Source organism: Lontra canadensis, unplaced genomic scaffold, assembly GCF_010015895.1.
Source record: "Lontra canadensis isolate GAN:19392208 unplaced genomic scaffold, GSC_riverotter_1.0 scaffold65, whole genome shotgun sequence".
NCBI classification, from domain to species: Eukaryota; Metazoa; Chordata; class Mammalia; order Carnivora; family Mustelidae; genus Lontra; species Lontra canadensis.
Window position 1 is genome coordinate 6473442 of NW_022631059.1, and position 25185 is coordinate 6498626.

At 40.9% G+C, this 25185-nt stretch overlaps 1 pseudogene; it reads right to left on the reverse strand.

Moving 5' to 3' along the window:
- Positions 1 to 6347: 6347 nt before the first annotated feature.
- LOC116880016 lies at positions 6348 to 21910 on the reverse strand (annotated as a pseudogene).
- Positions 21911 to 25185: the final 3275 nt, after the last annotated feature.

Genomic DNA, 25185 nt, shown 5'->3' on the forward strand with positions numbered 1-25185 from the left:
AATCAGAAATTCTAAGCATTAGGCTTTAGGTCTTCCAAATTAAATGTCTTTGTGATATGTTAATTAGAACCATTAATCTCTTAACAACCACACCTGCTACAAAGCTCCTATACCTGTTAATGGGAACTCTTGAGTGGGGAGTAAATGAAGAGGGTTCATTTCTACAGTTCCACTGTCTTTAAAAAACACTGGTAGTTTTATGCAATTTAGAGGGGAAAAATAAAAGCAACTACTTACGATAAAAAATTATGACAGACTTGCATGTAGCAACAGAGAGAGACAGAGATGGAGATAGAGAAAGAGACACAGAGACAAAAACAGAAAGTAAAGAAAGATGAGGAAAAAATGTGTTTGTTTGTTTATTTGCTGTGTTATTAAATACAGGCTGCAATAGGAAGCCTTAGCTTAAGGCTGGAAAAATGGTTGTGCACTCATTTAGAATATGCAAAAAACAAAATTCAATAATGATTGCACTTAAACACATTCAGAGCATACAAAATAGGCATGATGAGCCCTGTTTTGCCTGTGGTGAAGTTCAGACAAAACAGGGGAGGAAAAGTGTTTTTTCAGTAGTAAAGGGCCGTCTAGAAGTAGAGATTATTTTCACAATGGTTATCAATTTCTACCCCAGCGGCCAGAACACGTTTGGTATGCATTTTAATGAAGTGCCCGGTCTCATTGGGTCTCTGTATTCCTGCCGCACAGAGAACAGCCACGGGCATGACGAGCTGTTCTCCATCAACTGGTTGTTTCCTGCTTCTAAATCTTGCTACAGATATTCTTAGGTCTAGATATTACCTCTCATGTCCCCAGTCACGATGCCAGTCCTTGGAGAAGAAACGAATGAACCCCTGCATCAGTAGGAAATATTCTTTGGATGCTGTATTGCCTTTTGCCCTTGTGGTAACATAGTTAATGTAGGAGGTGACAAAGCCATGTTCCTGGGCTGAGTCATGGAGTCCCCATCAGACTGTGAGCGCCAGTCTGGCCCGTGCACCTTTGTCACCTGGAGCATGCTTACTAGACAATAAATATCGTTGCAACACATGAAGGAGTACATAAATGGAGACGCTTATAGGATCCAAATCCAAATCCTGCAGCATTGAAAAGAAGGCACCTTGGCTCTTGATTAAGGAAATGGGTTAGTGGATTCAAAAAAAAAATTTTAACTTAAATAAAAATAGATTTTATCATATGTCTTTGGGTTGTTTCCAGTATCAGTGTGAAGGCTGGTGAGCAAATCTAAGAAAAAGGCAGAAGTCCAGAAAAGCTTAGAGCCAAGGACAGAGCAGAGGTCATGCCAGACAAGTCAGGTCAGGACCCTGCCTTTGACAGTCTGGATTTGGACCCTGGCTGCCATTTTCCCTGCTAGATTCTTAAATCCACTGTAGCCTCTGAAAATCTGCTTTCCCTGTCACCACTTCTCTGAGTGCTTTCATGTGAGATAACATTACGGGCAGGAGCATCTGACTGGCCAGATCTGGGCCTCACGCTTCCTACCAAGGAGCTGGCATAGGGATATTTATGCCAACTGGAAGCTGGGCTGTTGCCTCCCATCACAACCTAAGTGATGGGGAATCTCGCCATCTAGAAAGAGAGCCCCCAAGCCCTGCAAACATCCACCATACCCTCCAGCCTCAGTTTTCTTGCCTGTACCATGGAAATATCCTTTTTAAATTGTTATTCTCTACTATGATATTTTAACCTAATACACCTTTTATCCTTTTCTGTTGCCATGAAGAGTAAATTACATAATGCCTGTGAAATACAATAAATCTTAGTTGTTAATGAGTTTGAATTCTGATGCAGAAGACTATGCTGTTTCCAGCTCTCTCGTGGGGCAGCCGTGCGCCCTGTGGAAAGTGTGCTCTGTCTCTCTCTCCCACTTCCTCTCTCGCTCTCATTCTTACAATGTTTAAAAGCTTTGCATTAGTCATGGTCTTCAGTCGATGGCATGGTACTAGCATTGGTCCTTATAAGGCTCTTCTTGTGTTAGTCATTCATTCACTCATTCATTTATACATTTGTCACCTCACCCCAGTAGTTCCCTCCCATTCAGATGTGTTTAACTGGAATCTTTTTGTTACTTGTATTCTTGCAAAACTAGTGCTTTTGAGCCTGGGTGCGTTTTTACCCGGTGTACGGCTAGGGATCGCACTCTCATCTCTCTAATACAGGTGGCTGGTGCCTCATGCCCCGGGTAGATCAAAATGGTTATTTTTCCTGAACTACCCTTTCTTTCTCTCTCCCTAGGGATTTAAGATCCACCTGCCTTGTTATCCTCATATTTAACTTTTGTCTCCACCAGTGATGGGCACGTTGGTGCAGGGAACATCACCAGACCTATCCCCTCGGCCTCGGGTGAAAACTTCTCAGACACTACACTCGGGGACTGAACGGCTGGTACATCACTAAACAAGGGGCAAGTGAGGGGTAAGCCACAGCCGGCCCCTCCCACAGGTCCTCTCCCCCTCGACTTCCCGCAGCCAGATTACAGCCTACAGGGGATGGGGCCCCGTGGCACCTCTCAGTCTGGCAGGGGCTCCCGCAATCTGGTGACAGAAGCCAGCGGCTCTCAAAGATGCCCTGGCATCAAGATCCCCTCGAGGGTTTGTGAAGAGATTTGGGGACCCTCCCTTAGATTTTCTGATTGACTAGCTCTGCGATGGAGTCGGAAAATGTGTTTTTGCAACAAGTTCAGGGCAGCTGCTGTGCTTTGGTACCCACAGGGGCCCCGACTCAGTGCTGCCCAGAGTCAGAACCAGCACATCTTTAGCGGGTCAGCAAAGTCAAGGTAACAAATGAGAGAGTTGGGGCACCTGGGTGGCTCAGTCGGTGAAGTATCTGCCTCCTTCAGCTCAGGCTCAGGTCATGATCTCAGGGTCCTGGGATTGAGGCATCCCCACTGGGCGACCCGCCCCCGCCCCCTGCGCCCTCCCCCAATCGGTCTCCCTGCTCAGTGGGGAGTCTTTCTCCCTCTCCCTCTGCCTGTTGCTCTACCTGCTTGTGCTCTCTCTCTCTCTCTCTACCTCTGTCAAATAAATAAATAAAATCTTTTTTAAAAAAATGAGAGAGCATTTTTAGTATTAGATATTAGAAACATCCATAAATGCAGCTAACAAGTGATCGGGGGAGTTAGTGTTCGGTTTTCCTTTGCTTACTCCTCCTTAGTCTCTCTACCTCCCTCCTTCCTTCCCGTACTGAGGGTGTCTTCTACAGTATTTGCCCAGCACCTGCTTTTACTCATTTGATGGTGATTGGATCACGTTTACAGCAATTGTGGCTGGCCTAGAAATACGTCAAGTCAAAGGGTCTGATCATGACTTATGTGCAGTCAGAAGTTTTCCACAGCAGTTGTGACTCACTCTAGTGTATGTGTGTGTGTGTGTGGGGGGGGGGTTGCCTGTGCACTGCTGGCTCTATTAACTAGACCAATTACCTAGACCAGGCATGAGTTTTAATATCGCTCATCGCCTTTAGGCAGTTGTCAGTGTGACTTTTGGCCACTTGCTAGGCATTATATCTGATAAGATTAATTTTAATAATAGGGAGCTTATAATTTGATCTGTTTTAAATCAAGGTTTTCTGGTCATTTGGCAATATGTTCCTCTTGATTGAGAGGTTTCTTTGTTTGTTTGTTTTTGCTGTTGTTTTATTGTTCCTCATTCAACTTCTTCTAAATTCAGTATCTGTGTCTCAACCGCCCACTGCTGATCTTCCCCTTTTTACTTAATATGTTTATTAGCTCTAAAACAACCGTTAGTGGGAGAGGACAGGTGCATTTTCTTTATCTCCTACACAATTCCTGAGGAGCTGGGATGACTCTGTTCTCAGGGGCTCACTAGATGCTCAGCCAGTGCTTCCTGAATGAGTGAGTGGACAAGGTAATACATGGATAAAGACTGATTGACTGTTTTTGACTATTTGATAAGTTCTGTGTTAGGTCATTACTATTTTCTTATATTACTTAAAAAAAAAAAGAATTTGTTGATTGAAATGGCCATCTTTTTTTTTTTTTTGTCCTAGCTTGGGACTCTGAAAACTATTATACTGTAGACAAATTATATGCCTGAGAGCTTTTTCCACTTAAGAGTTTAGCTAAATTAAGGGATAGTGCCTAGAAATAAACCCAGCTCTAGTGAATTCCCAATTAAATGCCTGAAATCTCTTTGGTAAGTAGGTGGCAGATAAACAAATGCGTATAAAAAGAATTCCAATTATCTACAATGGTTAAAAATGAGATACTCTGTTTCAAGTTAGCTTTCTCATTATTACAATGTTATTATTAAGTTAGTTTTCTCATTAATAGAGAGTTGTATATTCCATGCTGTATTTTCCAGTTTTCATTTGATAATTTTTATTTTTGGCTCTGATTATAAAAAGCAATCAAAGCCCATTGTAAAAATGTGGGGAGAAAATAAAAGAACAATGTAAAAGAAAAATGCCTACACCACCCAGATAATACCATTGTTAATTTCTTGGCAAACTTACTATAGAAATAGGAGTACACTTAGAATTCTTTCTATATGTTTGTAATATTATACTATTGTGATTACATTGTATTTTGAGCCTTGCTTTTATTTTATTCAGCATTATCTAAGAATTATTTCTCCATGCCAATAAATATTATTTGAAAACAGTCTTATTTTCACTGCTGTGTGGTGCGATATCACAGGGATAGATCAACATTTATTTACCCAGACTTCTGTTCTTTGGGACGGAGGTTGAATAGCCTTACATATATGTGTACCTTTGTCTTCCTCCCTCCTAGTTTAATAAGAATAGATTTGCACATGTGGAGTAAGGAGATAACAGTTGAGACTCTCTTAAAATATTTGATGTGCATAAATATATTTTTCAGAAAGGACTGCCAGTGTCCATTAGCACCAGCAGCTATGAGTGTATTATATTGTCATGGCTAAATATTCCTATGTTATCAAAATGACTACCAATGTGATGGACTAATTTTATAAGCTTCCAGTGCTTTAAAACAGAATATGCTTTAAAATTAAGATATGTTCAATTAGCCTGAAAGCCATAGATGTTGTTATAGAAGCAGGTAAAGATGTTATGAGGCCTTGGAAGGAATACATTCTTCATCGCATGGTAACATTTGACTTTTTCTTTCAGATTAATGATCCTTGTTTCTCTGTTTTTTATTTTCTATTTTTTTATAAAAATGGGGAATAGAATGCCTTTCTGTTGATATGGTTTTCCCATGACCCATCATCCCATCCCTAGTAACCTACCCTCTATGGAAGATTTGTTTTTTCCTTTTCTTTTCAAATTTGCAGGTGAGGACTATGTCTGCTCAAAACAAAGACACCAGGTCATCTGCATTTTATTATGAGGTTGTGGCATCTAGTAAAAATTGAACATCAGAATTTTAGAGTCATTTCTACCTTATTCATAAAAATAATGGAGGGATGATTTTCCAAATGAATGTATGAATGTATGACTCCCTCAAAGTAAAGACCCAGAGTGGTTTCATTCACAATTGTGTAACTTTGTTCATTAAAGGTGCTTAAAATACACCTGATGTACAGAGAGAAACCCATATTCTTTCTGTGCGGTTGACAGAATACTATAAGATAGATTCACATGGAAATTTTCTAAATTTAGAAGGTATATGGCATAGGAGGGGTAATGAATAAAGTAGATGGGAGAGGTTCAAATTTCAGTTCTGCTTCAAGGAAGTATTTTCTAACAAGAGATTTGATATACCCTTGCTGCCCCCACCCTGCAGTCCCTTCCAGTTCCCTTCCAAGCATAGGACAAGAAACATAAAGGAAATCTGGCTCTCCACTGATGACTAACCTTTGGTGCTTTGTGGACTTGCGTTCCATTTTTAGCCTAACGGGGCCACCATATTTTGGCACAAGCTCTTGGGAATCTGACCGTCGCAGACTCTGCTGTATAATCTTTGACAGTATGAGTCCTCTGACTTAATTTTTTTCTTGTGCTGGAGCAAGTGAGGGGGCTGGTGGGAGGACTCCAGTGTAGAATAACCATCCTTAAAGACCCAAGGAAAAGACATGATCAGCATTATTGTTTGCTCTCTCCACTCCTTCTCTTTCTCTTATTTTCTTTTTCTCATTAAACTTTGTTTTAATAGGTCTCAAAATTCTGTGACATATTTTTGATCAAGTTGTTTCCATTAAAAAGTACAGATTTTAAAAACTAATAACTTAAAACTGCCACACACACCCAAAAACAAATGGTCCACAAAACATTCTCCTTTCCTTCTGGAGGTTTTACGATGCATCGTTATCATTCACCAGGCTTTTACTCTTAAACTTAAATGGCCAACTGACACAAACAGTTCTGAGACCCTTCTCCCACCACTGATTAAGACTGAGGTGGCAGGTATTGGGGATAACATTCATTTAGCCTTCTGAACTTTCTGGGCAGACTTGGTGACCTTGCCAGCTCCAGCTGTCTTCTTGTCCACTGCTTTGATGACACCCACAGCAACCGTCTGTCTCATGTCACGGACAGCAAAACGGCTCAGAGGAGGATAGTCAGAAAAGCTCTCAACACACATAGGCTTGCCAGGAACCATATCAACAATGGCAGCATCACCAGATTTCAAGAACTTGGGACCATCTCTAGCTTTTTTTCCAGAATGACGATCTATCTTCTCCTTCAGCTCAGCAAACTTGCAAGTGATGTGAGCTGTGTGACAGTACAGCACAGGTGCATCTCCAGCACTAATTTGGCCTGGATGGTTCAGGATAATCACCTGAGCCATGAAGCCAGCTGCTTCCATTGGTGGGTCATTTTTGCTGTCACCGACCACATTGCCATGACGAACATCTTTGAGAGATATGTTCTTGACATTGAAGCCCACGTTGTCCCCAGGAAGAGCCTCACTCAAAGCTTCATGGTGCATTTCAACAGACTTGACTCCATTTGTAACACTGGCTGGAGCGGAGGTGACCACCATGCCAGGTTTAAGAACACCAGTCTCCACCCAGCCCACAGGGACAATACCAATACCACCAATTTTGTAGACGTCCTGGAGAGGCAGATGCAAGAGCTTGTCAGTTGGACGAGTTGGGGGCAGAATGCAATCCAGAGCTTCCAGCAGGGTGGTTCCCCTGGCATTCCCGTCTTTACGGGTGACTTTCCATCCCTTGAACCAAGGCATGTTTGCACTTGGCTCCAGCATGTTGTCACCATTCCAACCAGAAATTGGCACAAATGCTACTGTGTTGGGGTTGTAGCCAATTTTATTAATGTAGGTGCTGACTTCCTTAACAATTTCCTCGTACCTCTTCTGGCTGTAGGGTGGCTCAGTGGAATCCATTTTGTTAACACCAACAATTAGTTGTTTTACACCCAGAGTGTAAGCCAGAGGGCATGCTCATGGGTCTGCCCATTCTTGGAGATACCTGCTTCAAATTCACCAACGCCAGCAGCAACAATCAGGATGGCACAGTCAGCCTGAGATGTGCCTGTTATCATGTTTTTGATAAAGTCTCTGTGTCCTGGAGCATCAGTGATGGTCACATAATACTTGCTGGTCTCGAATTTCCACAGGGAGATATCAGTGGTGATACCACGTTCACATTCAGCTTTCAGTTTATCCAAGACCCAGGCGTCCTTGAAGGAGGCTTTTCCCTTCTCAGCAGACTCCTTCTTGAATTCTTCAATAATTCTTTTGTCGATCCCACCACATTTGTAGATCAGATGACAAGGAGTGGTAGACTTGCCCAAATCTACGTGTCCGATGACGACGATGTTGATATGAGTCTTTTCCTTTCCCGTTCTGGTTTAGGTTGAGCGGTGGTTTTCGTGACACCTGTGTTCTGGTGGCAAACCCATTGCGGAAAAATCTCTTTCTCTTATTTGAATGTACTCTTCAACATCACTTTACCCATCAATTACTGAGCAGCAATTGCTTGCATGTCATTGAGTAATTTTATTGATTCCATTCTTTTGACACTTTACTCTTTTAAGCACCTTTTTATGAGTAAGATTCTGAAACAAAACCACTGCAATTTCATACTGAGGGTTACACATCCATAAAATCCTCAACCAAATGTGAATGCAATTAGTACCATTATAAATGCCTTTTGGAGATGCACATGGTGCTCCAAGATTGCTTGAAAGAGTTGCTTGACTCAATTGGGAAAATACGGTAGAAAGGACCATTTCTAGACAAAGGAAGCACGTCTAAAGACCCTGAGATGCTGGGGGAATGAATGGCCTTGCAGGGGAATCTTAGAAGGAACATGGACTCTGTTCAGGGAGAGCTGGTAAGCAAGGACTAGATTCTTCAAAACCTTTTAGGTCATAGCAGCATTTTGGTCACTGATGAAAAGTCAGTGAAACATTTTAAGTACAGAATGACATAATTTGCTTTAAAAAAGCCTTTCTTTTAGGGGCAATTTTAAACACATAAAAAATAGAAAAATATAATGAAGCCTTGTGCGCCCATCAACTAACATTTTTTGACTCACATTTAATCATGTTTCCTCATAACCCAAACCACGTTCCCTTGCTTCTCATCACATTTATTTTGAAGTAAAACCCAAGACATCCTATTATTATCTTACTCAGCAGATCTCTAAAAGTCAAGGTCTCTGTCTTCAAAAATAAACATGAATACCTAAAAAAACCCAATAACTCATATTTCTTAATATTATTAAATATCCAACCGGCGTTCAAAGTTCCCAGGTGTATCATGTGGGTTGTGTAGGTATATATATGTGTGTGTCTGTGTGTGTACATGTGTGTAAGTGTGTATGTGTGTGGGGGTAGGTGTGTGTGTGTACACGTGTGCAAGTATGTATGTGTGCAAGGGTAGGTATGTGTGTGTGTATGTGTGCAAATGTGTACGTGCATGGGGGTAGGTATGTATGTGTGTTTGTGTGTGTGTGTACAATTTCTTCAAGGTCCAGCTAAGATTTATACATTGCAATTATTGCTATTTCTCTTAAGTCTCTTTTAATCTATGCATCCTTCTACCATCTCTATTTCTATTCCTTGCACTTTGTTGTTAAGGAATTCATGTTATTTATGACATCATGTCCCCCACCATCTGAGTGTTGAACAGTGTATCTCCATGGTGGCTTTAGCCAGTCTCTCTGCCCCCATATTTTCTGAAAATTGGTAGTCAGATCTCTGGAGCCTGTCCCTTTGCATATTCAATTTCTGGTAAGATGACTTCATAGGTGGTGGTCTGACCTTCAGAAGGCACATAATTGTCTATTTTTACCCCCTTTTCACAGCCATGGGTGATCATTGTCTACTTCATGAATTTACTGGAGTTTAAAAAATAGTGATGTGTGAATTCTACCATTTTTTTTCTTCATTCAATAGGTAGGATGGTTTACAAAAGGAAATTTCCTCATCAGTGATTTGGTTTCCCTGTGGTCCAGTCCCCCAGGAGAGGCAGGATAAATGCTTCCTCCATTCCTCATACTTCATCTTCTTACAATACCACATTGATCCTCCAAATTCCTGCGAAGATGAACAATGAAGGTTTTTGTTTGTTTGAGTTTTGTCTTTAGCATCCATAAAAATTCATGGATTTAAACTTATTTGTTTGTTTTAATCCATTGTACTTATTATCCTTATTGATGCTCTGGAGCCCGAAAGAGCAGTCAGCATTAGGCCTTAAGACTATTGAGGATTTCTATCTCAATCCTCAGTTGAGAACTGGAAACATGGTGTTGTAGAAGGAGGAGTGAAGCGTGCACAAAACCCTTTGGCTTATCTCTTTGATTTGTTTCTGAAATATTCATCTCATCCCAATCAAAGAATGTAGGAATGATCTGGCCCAGAGAGAGAAGGGAGGCAGTTCTAGGTGTGGTAAAGTCAGAGAACAAGGACATCATATTAAGTTTTGTTTTGTTTTGTTTTTTGGTGATACGTAACTCACCACAGACTTAGTGGCTTAAAAGAACCCTCATTTAAAAAATATCTTACAGTTTTCATGCGTCAGGCATCTGGGTACACTTTAGCTTGACCCTCTGCTCAGTGTCTCACCGGACTGCAATCGAGGAAGGTGTTGACTGCGGCCGCATTCTTATCTGAGCCTCAGGGTCCTCCTCCCGAGCCCACTGGCCACTGGAAGAGTTTAGTTCCTTGTAATTGTAATACCGAAGCCCAGAGCTGCTGGAGGCTGCCCCCTGTTCCTGCCACGTGCCTTCTTCACAAAAATGCTGGTTTTCTTCTTCAAGTCCAACAAGAGAATCTAGTGTTTTGAGTCTAGACACTTTCTGAAAGAGAGAGCCTTCTTAGGTCAAGCCCACCCAGGATAACTTCCCTTTTCATTAAGTCAACTGACTGAGTTTTATTTATTTTTTTAAAGATTTCATTTATCTATTTGAGCAAGATAGGCAGAGATAGTGACAGAGGTAACAAGAGAGAGAACAAGCAGGGAGGAGAGGGAGAAGCAGGCTCCCTCCTAAGCAGGGAGCCTGATGCAGAGCCTCAGTCCCAGGACCCTGGGATCATGACCTGAGCCAAAAGCAGATGCTTACTGATGAAACCACCCAAGCACCCCCTGGTTAGAGTTTTAAATTGTATCTACAAAATCTTTACACTGTTGCCATATAATATAACTTAATCAAGGACATGATATCATATCATGTTCACAGGGGAGAGGATCAGATAAGAGCATGACTCATTGGAAGCCATCTTAGAAATCTGCCTACCTCAGCTATTTGTAGCTGTTGAGGAGGAAAAAAAAATTTTCCCCTTCAAATGTTCTTCTAGGTGGCCTAAGAATTAAATCACATGAGACACATTAGCAAGAGAAAATCAAATTTAATTTCCTACATGTAGGAATCCCACATACATGAGAGGTTCAAAGACAAAGAGGTGGAAGGAGGCAAAAATACCATCCTAAGTTAAGAAATTGGATAAAGGTCCAGGGCTTCAAAGGGGAGGAGGACAATTCACAGGCAATAAGAAGAGGAGGTGTTTGGTAATTGTTTTCTCTGCCACACAGATGGGTCATTCAGATAAAATTTCTCTCTGGTAATAACTCTTATTCTGAGAAAGACCTCCCAATTTACATTCTTCTAGGTAGTGAAGGGAGGGGCAAAAGTTTCTCTTGAGCCTGCAGAGACTTGGTTTCCTTCAGGTCAAAAATAGCACATAAACCAGAGTGGCGTATTTTGGGTAGAATTCATAGCTTTATCATGGATTCAGTCACTGTCTTGCTGGGTCCAAAGCCTGTCCCATCTCTGAGCCTCAATTTCCCTGCCTAAACAATGAAAGAACTCAGTTAGATTATTCATAACGCCCTCCCAGCATTAACATTCAAGCGACTAACAGATCTGCTGTTCTCACACTTTAATGAATGTTGGTTCCTTTGCTTAATAGCCACACTTTTCCACAAAATAAAGGAGGAAAAACATGTCCCCAAATCAGCCTCTATAAAGAAACAGACTTGTAAATAATTAAATAAGCTCTGTGGCTTTGGTGGCTGGTTTTTACACAGATCATAAGTCAGTCATTGAGTTTAAAAGACTTGATATGCTCACACTTAGGTTTACAGAATCCATAAATTTGCCTTTTAAAGGTAAAATACTAATTTGACAAGACACATTCATGTGTTCTTTTTCGTTCATTCTAGGAATAAAAACATGCGAACAAACCTTATCATTGTTTTATAGAAATCGGAACAGACGCTACAGTGAGTAATTTTTAGTAAGAGCAATAGCATACTTAGCAGGAAACCCAGTTGATAAAATATCTGTTTAATTTAAGCAATTGGTATACTACTTTTAAAATAATCAGATTAACGTTAAATACAGCATTTGGAATTATTTTTATGTGTACTTTAGGGCTCTATAAAATAAGAAAATGTAATATTCAAGCATTTAAAATAGAATCCTGGGGAGATTGCCCCAATTTAGTAGCTGACGTAACACAATGCCACCTCAACTCCCAACATTCTTCTTTTTCTGCTTTTAGACATTTGAAGAAATGATAATGGAAAACAGACCATGGCATAGTCCAGGAGAGTGAAGATTTGTAGGAGGGCATGCAAGTTGACCTACGACAGTGGCACCAGGATGGCTCAGTCAGTTAAGCATCTGCCTTAGGCTCAAGTTGATCTCAGGGTCCTAGGATTCTGCCTCCCGTTCTGCCCAGCAGGGATTCTGATTCTCCCCCTCCTTTTGCTGTTCCCCCAGCTCATGCTCTCTCTCTCTCTCTCTCTCTCTCTCTGTCGCTCTCGCTCTCTTTCAAACAAATAAATAAAATCTTTAAAAAATTTTGATCTCATTGTCTTAGGTCAATTTTTTAAAAAGATTTTATTTATTTATTTGACAGACAGAGATCGCAAGTAGGCAGAGAGGCAGGCAGAGAGGAAGGGAAGTAGGCTCCCCGCTGAGCAGAGAGCCCGATGCGGGGCTCGATCCCAGGACCCTGATATCATGACCTGAACCGAAAGCAGAGGCTTAACCCACTGAGCCACCCAGGTGACCCAGGCCAATTTTTTTTTTTTTGAAAGATACTTGTCGGTAGCCTTCAATAGTTAGAAGTAGAAAAAAGTTCCAAGTCCTCCCAACTTTGCTGCAGGATGGTGCATTAAAATGAAAGTGGTTTCATGCTCACTTTGGCAGCACATATACTAAAATGAAAGCAGTTTCAGCCTGAATATACAGTTGACCCTTGAACAATATGGGTTTGAACTGTATAGAACCACTTACATGTGGATTGTTTTCAATAAATACAGTACAATACTGTAAATGTATTTTCTCTTCCTTATATTTTCTTTCCTTCTTCTTCTTCTTCTTCTTTTTTTTTTTTAAAAGATTTTATTTATTTATTTGACAGAGAGATCACAAGCAGGCAGAGAGGCAGGCAGAGAGACAGGAGGAAGCAGGCTCCCTGCTGAGCAGAGAGCCCGATGCGGGGCTCGATCCCAGGACTCCGAGATCATGACCTGAGCCGAAGGCAGCGGCTTAACCCACTGAGCCACCCAGGCACCCCTTCTTCTTCTTTTTTTAAAAGATTTTATTTATTTCTTTCTCAGAGAGAGAACACGAGCAGGGGGAGTGGCAGGCAGAGGGAGAAGCAGGCTCCCGGCTGAGCAGGGAGCCCCACGTAGAGCTCGATCCCAGGACCATGAGATCATGACCCAAACTGAACGCAGATGCTTAACTGACTGCACCACCCAGGCATCCCTCTCCCCTATAGTTTTCTTAATAGCATTTTCTTTTCTCTGGCTTACTTAATTGTGAGAGTACAGTCTATAACGCATATAATGTACAGACTATGTGTTCATCAACTCTTCACGGTACTGGTAAGCCTTCTGGCCAACAGGAGGGTTTTAGCAGCTCAGTGTTTAGGGAGTCAAAGTTATATGGTGCCCTTAACTCCGCTATTCAAGAATCAACTCACTAGCGAAGCAGACACAAAAGCAGGCTTATAGCCTATCCTGGAATCTCAGCAAGGTCCCAGCTCTCTCCTGCTAGACCAGGGTTTCTCATCCTTGGCACTACTGACATTGTAAACTGGATAATCCTCGCTTGGTGCTTGTCTTGTGCATGTAGGAAGTTTAGCATCTTTCCTGGCCTTTATCTACTGGACGCCAAGCCCTCGTCTATCCCCTTCTCCAAGTTGGAGGCGGTCAATGAGTACTTGCAGAGGGAATAAATGCTGGTAGAAAGTTTGGAAGGAACAGCAGGGCATGGGAGGGTGTGGAAATCAACAGTTATGCTCTGTGATATTGTGGTTTCTAAGAAATACACCTATTTGGCCATTCATTTCTGATATATATTTGGTCTTCATCCATGGTTCCTGGCTCACAGCTCCCTAAACCCTTGGGATCCCCTGAGCAGAAGAGCAATGGAGAATCTTCTGTTTGGTCTCTTGTCCTCAGCTTCTAGAAACAATTCAGAGCCATAAAGGTGAAATGGGTGTCTGATTATCCATAACAAGCCCCTTTCTACCAAAACTGGGCTTGTATTAATGAAGTGACTTTTGGAGAGGCCCTAAAGATGGGGGCTGGTTTCTAGGGGGATACAATGAGTTAATCAATCGTACCTATGTAATGAAGCCTACATAAAAACCCACAAGGAGGGGGTTGGGAGAGCTTCCAGGTTGGGGAACCAGAAGGCTTCCATGTGCCACTGTGCTGAGCCCCAAACTGCCTTAAGGACAGAAGCTCCTTTGTTTGAGACCTTGGCCTCTCTATATCTTCATCTGGCTGATGTGTATCCTTCAATAGGCTTTGCAATAAATTGGTGGTCTAGTGAGTAAACAGATTTCCTGAGATCCGTGAACCATGAGCCATTTTAGCAACTGAATTGAGCCCAAGGAACCCCTGATTTATAGCCAGTCTACCAGAGATGCAGGTAACAACTCGAAGTTGCGGTTGGCATGCTGAGTTGGATGAGGTTGTTGAAATCTCCAGGTAGTTGATAAGTCAGAAGTACAGGTAACAACGTGGGCTTGAGATGAGTTTCTAAAGCAGAGGGAGACCTTCTGGGGGCTGACCCCTTGACCTGTGGAATCTGCTGTTGTCTCAGGGTAGACAGGGTCGGAACTGAGTTGAATTCTCAGACAACCTGCTGGTATCCATGAATTGCTCATTGGTGTGGGGAAACACACACACCCACGCATGCACACACATACACATATTAGAATGGGGTCCAGGAGCCCAAAAGATACTGTAAAATAAAGGATCTATGACCTGGAAATGCAACAACTGTGAGGCAGGTGGTGCTGGCGTGATCATCCAAGGAGTGGGTGGTCCTGGTTTTTTTGGAATGAGCTCAGCAATCCGGGGTGCTTTAAGCAGGTGTCCACTCTGAGCTCTTATATCAGGATTCAGGAAGCATGTATGCTAAGTTAACCCGAAGGCTTTTTATTTCTCTAGACTTCATACCTTGGTCATTCCTATTCATACGAAATAAGAATTTCCAAAAGAGCTTAGGTCTTAAACTCACTGCCTAGGAGAAATGTTCCCTAAAATCATCTCTTATTGAATATAGGCTTACCTAAGTATTTTTAGAAGTTGTTTTGCAGATTGCTGCAGGGAATTTGCATGTACAATGGGTGCAGTATTTGAAAACAACTTAAATCAGAATGAATTCTGAGAGCACTAGAAGAGTCAGCTGGTCTTCGATATTCCATCCTCCCGAAAGTGTTCACGGATGGAACGTGGCCTTCCCACAGCACTAGCTGTGGGTCACGTCTGTTGATTGTCAGACGTTACTGAACAGCTACCCTGTGAAAGATGCTGGTCAGTGATGAACTGACTCCCTTTGCTATTTGTCACTGACACTTCTTTTTCTAAAATGAATTAAAAAAAATGTACTGATAAGGTGCATAGTGTTGTCTCTACCTTGCTTCATGGGATGAATGAATTGTTACTACTGGTCTCACTTGAAATTCAAGAGATTAACAGATCAAGTAGATTAATTCAATCAAGACAATAAATGAAGATGAACAGAACAGGGTTCCAAATGTGAACCCTGAATGAGCTACAATATATTTCAATTGAGTTCAGCAAACATTCATATCACTTACCAAAATTCATCATGGAATTCACCCTGAAGTCCGTGAAGAATAAGCTTGAAACCAGGAGAAGTCACTTCTGGGGCAGCAGAAGCTTCCAGGGGAATGCCTAAAACTACTTTGAACCCTCTAGTTTTATCTTCAGTATGCCTAGGGATTTTATTCCATTCCAGAAAAACATCATGCATTTATAATAGTTAAGATGTCTACTTCTTCCCTCAAATATTAAGGCATATTGACATTTCAGAAGCATTTCACATGTTGATATAGTTTTGAGAAACTCCACATCTTGTGTTATCACCTCTGCCATATACATCCCGGTTGGGGACACGTCGGGACCCTGGGGGTGAGCTGGGGTAACAGAAACACTGAGAAACCATAGTCTTCCCCCCAAGATGCTTAAATCTGGTATTGATGCTTATAGTTGATAATGGCCATGTACTTAGTCCTGGGATCAAGGCTTTGATATGCCTCATCTCATTTATTTAATCTTTACAATAATTCTGTAAGGTATTAATGGTGATGACAAGTATGTATGTATGTATCTGTCTTGTACTGAAAGTGCTCAGGCAACTCAGCCAAAGTCTTGAAGCCAGAAAGTGGTAAAATCAGAATTTGGACCCAGAAATTCTGGCTGCAGAGGCCACCCCTCCCTATACAGACTGGGCCCCTTATTCTCAAAATCCAGTGAAAATGAGAGAATTCAGTTAGTTATGGGGAAAACATTCTAATGTGTATTGCTTTTCAAAATCTCATTTTAAATTATCAAAGAAAAATATTCTTACTATGGAATGCTTATGAATTTTAGGTGTACAGTGTAATGACCTTTGGCAAATTCTTACATCTGTCTGATTCATACCCTTTAGGATATGGACCATTGTCCTCGTTCCCAGAAATTTTCTGATAGTATTCTTCTTACCTGACCTTGAAACCCCAGAAAACATCTGCTGTTCTGATTTCTACTACAATAGATGAGTCTGGCCTGCTCAAAGATTACTTATTAGTGGACTTATACAGTATGTACCCCATTGCATCTGGCTTCTTCTACTCAGCATTAAATTTTTGAGCTCTGTCTGTATTGTTTTTGGTGTCAGTAGTTCATTGACTTTTATGGCTGTGTTTATAATTTCTACTCATCTATTTCTTTTTTTTTAAGATTTTATTGATTTATTTGAGAGAGGGAGAGCAAGAGTAGGAAGAGGAGCAGAGGGAGAGGGAGAAACAAAAGGGAGCCTGACTTGGGGCTCTATCCCAGGACCCTGAGATAATGACCTGAGCCAAAGTCAGACACTTAACTGACTGAGCCACCCAGATGCCCCTCCTCTTCTATTTCTTTAAATAAGGAAGGATTTTTATCTGCCTATGAGACTTAAAGCCCTAAAAGGGGACTCAACAGAAAGAGGTCAATAGGTCTTCAGGGTCTGTGTGCTACAGGTGTCTGTTACTGGCCTGACCTGGTCCATTCCTGCACACACTCCTTCTGCTGGCTCTGCTCTCTGAGCCTAAGCCCTGGGCCACAGCAGCTGGTTGGTGAAGGACCCATGCATATGCTAAAGGTATGTGCTAGTCTGGACCCAAGGGAAGGTAACTGACTTCTGAGATTCTCTGATGCTACATTGTATCCAAAAAGAAAGCTTCATATTTTACAGTGAACAATGGAATCCATTAAATCCATGTTTGGAAAATGGATATGCAAGGCAAACAAGTGACTAAAACAAGCAATCCGTTAGAATTGTGTTTAGGTCCTGTGACACTGGGTTATTGCTCTGGTTCTCTAGGGCCCAGAGCGATCTGGCCTTCTCACTGTCTCACACCATACATACTTCTGATAACCCCCTAAGACGGAGTGGAACAGAGGTGAGCAGGAGTGTTGGGGACAATGTGGGGAGGTGCGGGCACTAACAGTGGCTCAGAGCTTGGACATTCATCGAGTGGAGCACAATAATTAAGCCAAAATCATGTAGTAGAAGAGAGGGCAATGATATTGTGCAGATAAATTGCATTCAAATTAGGGAATTCTTAAAAGCCAGAGTGAGAAGTTTATACTTAATTTCTTAGGCACTGGGGAGCCATTTTGAGCAGAGTGGAACAGCCCTCCAGGACAAATAGTGTGGCTGAAAACTTTATTACGAAGAGTGAAAGGAAGCCGGCAGTATCTTGAAACCTGAGCTATGGCACCACACAGATCTCAGAAAGCCGTGATTTCACTTCTTGTTGGAAGAATTTCTTTGGTTCTTTTTCCTCATGGTGCGCGTGTGTGTGCATGTGAGCGTGTGTGTGTGTGTGTGTGTGTGTGTGTAATGGACCTGAAATTAGCTTCTTTGCAGCTTTTAAGCATCATTAACCTCACTGTGTTCAAATCTTTAAGTTTGTTATGCTCTAGACCTTAAGCCAAGACACAAATAAACCCAATTAGGCTAGTAATAGCCTTGGATTAAATTATATTAACTATTAAGAGAACACAATTTACACATAGTCAGCATGTTTGATTCTTGTTGTAAAGAAAATTCTGAAATGGTAATTTAATATTGAAACCTGAGAGAAAACAAATCTGCATAATATAATCAAATCGCTTTTACTTTGGGATCCGGATGGGTTGCAGGTAGTGGAATTATTACAGAAACAAACTGTGCTAACGTTTTTTCCAAGTCAGGGCATGAGAATGAGGAAAAAGTAGGTTTCTTGGTTTGGAGGCAACAAGCGTGCTTAGGTGTCAACTGTAATTAAAATAAGAAACTAGGGGTGCCTGGGTGGCTCAGTTGGTTAAGGGGCCGGGTGTTGGTTTTGGCTCGGGGCATGATCTCAGGGTCCTGGGATTGAGCCCCATGTCATCATCATTGGGCTCATGCTCAGTGGGGAGCCTGCTAGAGCATTCTCCCTCTGCCTCTCCCTCTGCCCCTCCCCTCCAAAATAAATACATCTTTTCATAAAAAAGAAACATTCATCTTTGTGTCTCTGAGACGGAAGAAAAGTATGGGGAAAAGGAAAACTACCTATTTCACATTTGGGATGAGCATGTTATAAGAAGAGTAAGTGAAATTGTAGGGGAAAAAAATAATCAAGAACGTTTTCCACATTTACTTACTTTTTCCTCTTCTACTTTTAAACTTGTTCTGAATCGGCCTCTAGAATGATGGGGACTTGAGATAAAACATCCATTATAATTGTCATCAGCCTCTTTACCACTGTGATCATGTATGTTCAGGTGTTTTTCTCATGATCTTTGTTGTAATACACTAATTTAAGTGCATAGTTCAAATGTAAATATAAGTAAATATGTAGCTGGAAAAACCTCTAATAACACACGATAGCAGAGTATGAATATCAAATATCTTCTACAGATAACATGTGCATCTCCAGGATTTAAGAAACATAGTGACCAAAGACCAAGAGAATCAATACTATTTCTAGAGGTTGAAGCTCAGCAGGTTTTAATAAAACATCCCCCTCTGATGTGCGAGGGTTATTAAGATCTAAGTTAAGATGTTTAATCCGGGCTTTTTATAATAGACTGGTTTTCTTTTTGGTCGAGAAGCAGTGCTGAATACTGCTTTGATGTGAGGCTGACTTGAGCAGGAGTCCTGGCTAAGAGATGCGTGGCCAGTGCTTTATCTTTCCGAGACCTTCCTCGTCGGTAAACTAAGAATACTAATGGTGCCATCAGGTCTGCCTTATGGGATTTTTGTGATAAATAAATAAGGTTGTGAAAAATAAGGACAGTGTCTCGTACCTAGAAAGCCCTCAATAAGTCTTTATTATCCTCATCACCCTCATCACCAGAATTCATTACTGTCAGACTTTGTTAGGGGTTAAAGTTTGGAAAGAGATTTCATCCACATACGGTGTTGTCCAGTTAGATAGGGTCTCGGGATATAACTTATCCACAGGCATTTGGATTTGTCTGGCTTTTTACAATAACAAATCATGCTGTAATGATTATGTTTATAAATATTTTAATGCATTTTGAGGCATATCAGTGTAGGATAGTTTCATGACATCAACATTAGGGGACTAAATATTTATATTAGTCATTTTTGTTTTGTTTACGTGCAAACAAAAAACTAGCATTAAGCTAGCTTAAATTAAAATAGTTATATATATTTCTCTGCCTCGGTTATCACACAGTTAAAGTATCAAGGCTTTGTCACAGTATCTACTGATTCTAGCTGGTAAGCCCTTTCTCTTCTTTACTGTAGCAACTTTGCTGCTTCTCCTGTATTTACTCATTCAGATGGACTTTAGAATCAATCTCTTAAATTCTAAAAAACATAGCACGGGGGCTTTATGGGAATTTTATTGAATTGCTATTGGTGAGATTAATTATTAATTTGGGAAGATTAGATAGATTGGCAATATTGAATTTCAGTAAAGCTTTATGGTCTCTTCTTATAGCCTTGGATTTTAAAAATTTATTCCTCAATATTTGATATGTACATATAATCTTCTTCATAATAAAATTTAATTGGTTGAAATGAATATATAGGAAAAACATTCTTTTTTAAATACTATTCACCTTTGATTCAAAACAATAAAAATACCAAACAATCAAAGGAAATTTACAGTGTCTAAGTATATTATATTCAGTATCTCATTTAATCTTCACAGAAATGTTTTAGATGTAATTATTTCTATTTTTATATTTTACCCATAAAGGGTGGGAGGCTTAAAAAGGTTATGAAATGTCCACAGTCACACAGCAAGTGGCTAGGGTGTGGAGCATGTTTTTAACCACCAGTATATATTATCTCCTTTTATTTGGGATAAAAGGATGATTTCTAAGAAATTTAAGTGGATTAGCATGCATTAACAGGTATTTTCTAGAAAATTGATACTTTATTCTTATAGATGATTAATCTTATCTCTTTCGTAAGTTTCCACTTTCTCATTCTTGAGGGAAGATTATCACCACCGTTTTGGGGTTGTGGGAAGGACCCAGCACGGGTAAAAAGGGAATTCCTAGACTCTTAGCTGCCGTTTTGAAATTCTCATAGTTAAAAATAAATCCTTTCCCAAACCCACAGTCCCTGCAGTAAGGGTTGGTTTTATTCAAAGAAAAATGTTTGTATTCTGTTTATTCTGTTCTGTATTCTGTATCTATTCTATATATATTCTATATCAACAGCTAGTTAAAGTGTCTGGAACAGAGTATGTTGAGGCAGTGGGTGTGTTTGGAATAGTGTGTAGAATTTCAAAGCAAGCAAGGCAAAGGACCCAGAGAACACTTCACCTGTAGAAAGGGTGAGTTACAGCAACTCCGTGAGAGAAACAAAAGCAATTATCCAGCTGTTATGGCCGGCCCAGTTTTCAGCATCGCTCCGCGTGATCCTCTAAGTATCATGTTTCTTACAGAGTCACTGGACCTGTTTGAACAGACCATTCGGTATTTCCTTGAATGCAGCTGAGGGCTGTAAAAGGCTCCCGGGCCCCATCTCCAGTCTGGACTTGGGATGTCTGGCAAACAACTCCCAAGCTAATGGTAAAACCCACTGGCCTTAGAATTGTTAGCTCAACCCGGACTGGAAAACAATGGCGGCACTTAGCTGCCACTTAGAGTAGAGAGCACTCAACTTTTCTGTACAGTGTTTAATGAAACAGCTCTTCCTCCTTTCTGAAAACCAGAACAAAACAAAACAAAAACCTGTCCCACTCCTTAGTCAACTTCACAAAATTTTATTATGCAAGATTTAAGTAGAAGATTCCAGGACTAGAGCAATTTCTACCACTTGATCAACAGAACGCAGAACTTGAACCTGTGTTGTAGCAGATAATGAAAACCCATACCTTCATTTTGCTGCTACAAGTACAAATTCCCTTCCTTGAGTACCTTTACAGTGGAAAATTCTGCAGAATAAAGAAAGCCCAGTCTGAGCCTTGCCGAACTGCCCAGGGCAAAAAAGTTTTGTTTACCTGGTTTTAGGGACAATTCTGAGATGAAGAATCACAGACAACACATGCCCTTTTTGCTCTTCCTTAAAGAAAAGTTTTATAAGTTGGGAGAAATGGGTTAGGAATTGTCTCATGCAGTTTGCTCGTGGGGTCTCGGATCTTTTCTGATTTGGTCATTTAACAGGTCGTCATTTGAATTCCCCCGGGATTATTGTCCTCTGCTTAGTTTTCACTATATCCGTGGCTGCAAACCTGTCTACACTACCAGCATCCCTCACCTGACTGGCGGGTCACTAACTCTCGGCCGGTCTTGCTTCCACTCAACACGCTGTCTCCTGAGCACACTCTAGCCAGTCTCCCAATGGCAGCAACAGTGATCGTTTCAAAGGCGGCCTTTTTAAAACCGTGCCACGACTTCCTGTTCTCTCAGGCCTAAGATCAAAATCCTTCATTTGGCTTAGGAATCCTTGCTTCATCTGGCGACTCACATTTCTCCAAATTTATTTTTTAATATCCGTACCTCTATTGCCAACATCGCTTCCTTCCCTCATTCTTCCACCTGGTAGTACGACAACTCGTAGTGTTCTTTTTTTTTTTTTTTTTTTAAAGATTTTATTTATTTTATTTGACAGACAGAGATCACAAGCAGACAGAGAGACAGGCAGAGAGAGAGGAGGAAGCAGGCTCCCTGCTTAGCAGAGAGCCTGATACGGGGCTTGATCCCAGGACCCTGAGATCATGACCTGAGCTGAAGGCAGAGGCTTTAACCCACTGAGCCACCCAGGCGCCCCAACTCGTAGTGTTCTTATGATCTCCTAAGAATCATTCCTCAAGACGCCTGAGATACAGATAAACTCCCTTTTCTTGTGTGCTATCAAAGAGACAAATCCTTTTCTTGCAGGGACTTACATCAGTGTGTATTTAAATATGCATTCATGTGATAAGCTTTATTAATAGATATCTTTTATGCTACACTGTAAAACAACATCTTTTTTTGTTTTTCTAATATTATATCCTAGCATCTAGCCGTATACATCCCTTAGTGCATATTGATTAAATGAATAAGTAAATCTTCTTCTACCCAAATCAAAATATCTTTTTTTCCCCCCAAAGATCACGTTCTTAAAAAAATAGTTTGTCTCAGGAGAATTTCAATTTATCTGGAATCCTTACGTTAATTTTCCACATATAAAATATCTTTCATCCTATCTCCTGGCAAAGATAAAACGAAACTCAGATAATTTCACCTTCAAAGCGCTGATCTCATCATTTGTGTTCTTTCTGCAGTGATTACAAAAGTAACGGTATTTCTAATTTCCGGCCTTCAGTGCCCATCTTTTGTGTTTTAAAAATTCAGAAAATTTAATTGACTCCTAATGTTTGCAGGCTCACACCTGCCTTCTTCTTTCTTCTGAGCCTGAGCACTCCCCATCCCATTACTTAATGGGAATACTCATTGCAAGCTAATGTTGAATAAATATTTTACGGAGCCGCTTGCAATCACTGTCACGTCGCTGATGTGTGGGTCGGCTCCACACGTGGCTGGAATACAAAATCTCGAGAAGGGCTCCCTGGCAAAGCAGATCTGTGACCATCAGTGACAAGGCAACATGTTTCATCCTCTGCCTGCCTCTGGACATACAGAACACAGAGGCAAAGAGAAGCGATTGTATGGCCCTCAGCACGCCTGTTAGGAAGGCCACAAACAACCTGGCCTGGGGGAGTGCTATTGGAATAAAATACACTGAAAAATGGAGAGCAGCTCTCACAAGTTGTTATTTTCTTGCTCAGTCTGTCCTGCAGAGCACAGAATCAGGCATGAGAGAGAGTAGAAAAAGCACAGACCTGGAGATCTGGGCGTAGCTGGCAGATTCCTCCCTGGCAGACTCATTAAACTCACTGGAATGTGAGATTTTCTTTGGTGAAATGCAACTGGGATTTTGTTGCTGGGATTTTTTTTTCTTTTTTTCAGTTTCCTCCTTCCCTTCCCCAGAAAAAGTTGTCCTGGAATGAGTTAAACAGGCAAGGAAGACTATATTCAAGACCGTTATGATGGGGTGGCAGAGAGATTGAACTCATCTCTATTAAGATGGAAGGAATGAGTTTTTAAGTGCTGGGATGAACTAAGGGTGTATTTAGTGGGGAGGTTAGTCAATATGATAAGGTCATCTGTGTTTGCTGATTGGCTCCTATCTAAGTTAGATGCCCCCATAGAGAATGGGAGATAGGAGTCCTAGCTTTCCTTTCCTTTCCTTTCCTTTCCTTTCCTTTCCTTTCCTTTCCTTCCCTTCCCTTCCCTTCCCTTCCCTTCCCTTCCCTTCCCTTCCCTTCCCTTCTCTTCCTTTCCTTTCCTTCCTTCCTTCCTTCCTGTAAGAATAATCAATATACAATATCTTAAAATTTTCAGTGTGCAATAGGCACAATATTGCTAAAAATAGGCAAAGTGTTGATCTATCTCACTCACATAACTGAAATCATCTCACATAACTGAAACTTTATACTCATCGAACAGCAACCCTCCCCTTCCCTCTGCATCTGGCCCCTGGCTACCACCATTCCACCGTCTGCTTCCATGACTTTGTCCGAGATACGTCCTCTAAGTGAAATCATGCAGTGTTTGTCCTCCTGTGGCTTGTTGGTCCCACTTATGCTTGATGATTGCATTTCAAAGGGCTGGTTTTCAGGCCCTTGAGAAAGTCATTCCTGGCTTGTAAAACTGGCAAGAGTCTGGGAGATGATTTACATCTCAAAGGGGCAGACACAGAATTTACATTGCAAGTTTTCTGAAGTAAATTCTCTTCAGAAAAGGGGCATGTGGGGGAGGGGCACTCTGTTCAGGAAGAAATTTGACTGGAGTTTAGTCACTCTGAGGGGAGTACCTAGCGATGCCATTTGCATTTCCCCCCTTCCTCCTTTCGTTCTTCCCTTCCTTTAAAAACTCTAATAATATTTGTTTTAACAGAATTAAACCTTGTTAAAGGGTAGTTTTATTATATTATTTTTCCCATTTTCATTGAGATATAGTTGACACATAACACTGCATATGTGAAGGTATATAACGCAACCTTTGAATAGGTGTACATATCCTGAAATGATCACCATAGTAAGGTAACATACGCCACCTCACTTGGTTACATTCTCTTTCTTGGAATGAGAACTCCTAAGAGTAACTTTCTTAGCAACTTTCAAATATAGAATATGGTACCGTTGACTGTAGCCATTATGCTCTACAGTAGCTCCCAGAACGTACTTATTTTATATCTGGAAGTTCGTAGCTTTTGACCACCTTCACTCATTCCCCTCAATTGCCCCCAGGCCCCACCTCTGGCAACCATGAATCTGTTTTTTTTTTTTTGTTTCTACACGTTCTTTTTTCTTTTCTTGTTAAAGAATAGTTTTAAGAAGATAAAATCACGATTTGATCCATAAAAGAAAGTATACATGTTAAAATGGTATTGAGCTCATTAATTAAATGAGGGAACCGGGCAGATGTCACAACTGATTCAAAGGAAAATAGAAACACCAAACATTTATAGATCAGGAGTATTGAAACAAATGCAGGTAACACTAGATTTTTCCACAGTGGGGGCAGGAGGTCATGGGACGTTTACTGGAAAGAGTTTACATGTCTATACATGGAAATTATTTTACATTGCTAGGAGTTATCTCCAACGTATAGATCCGTAAATAATTCTCATAGAATCAGAGTTAGGTAATCCAGATGGATTTGCTATAGACATTATAATGTTTTTCAGTGAAGGACAATTTTTTTTTATAGGTCTTTACTACCATGACATATTATTGGCCTTC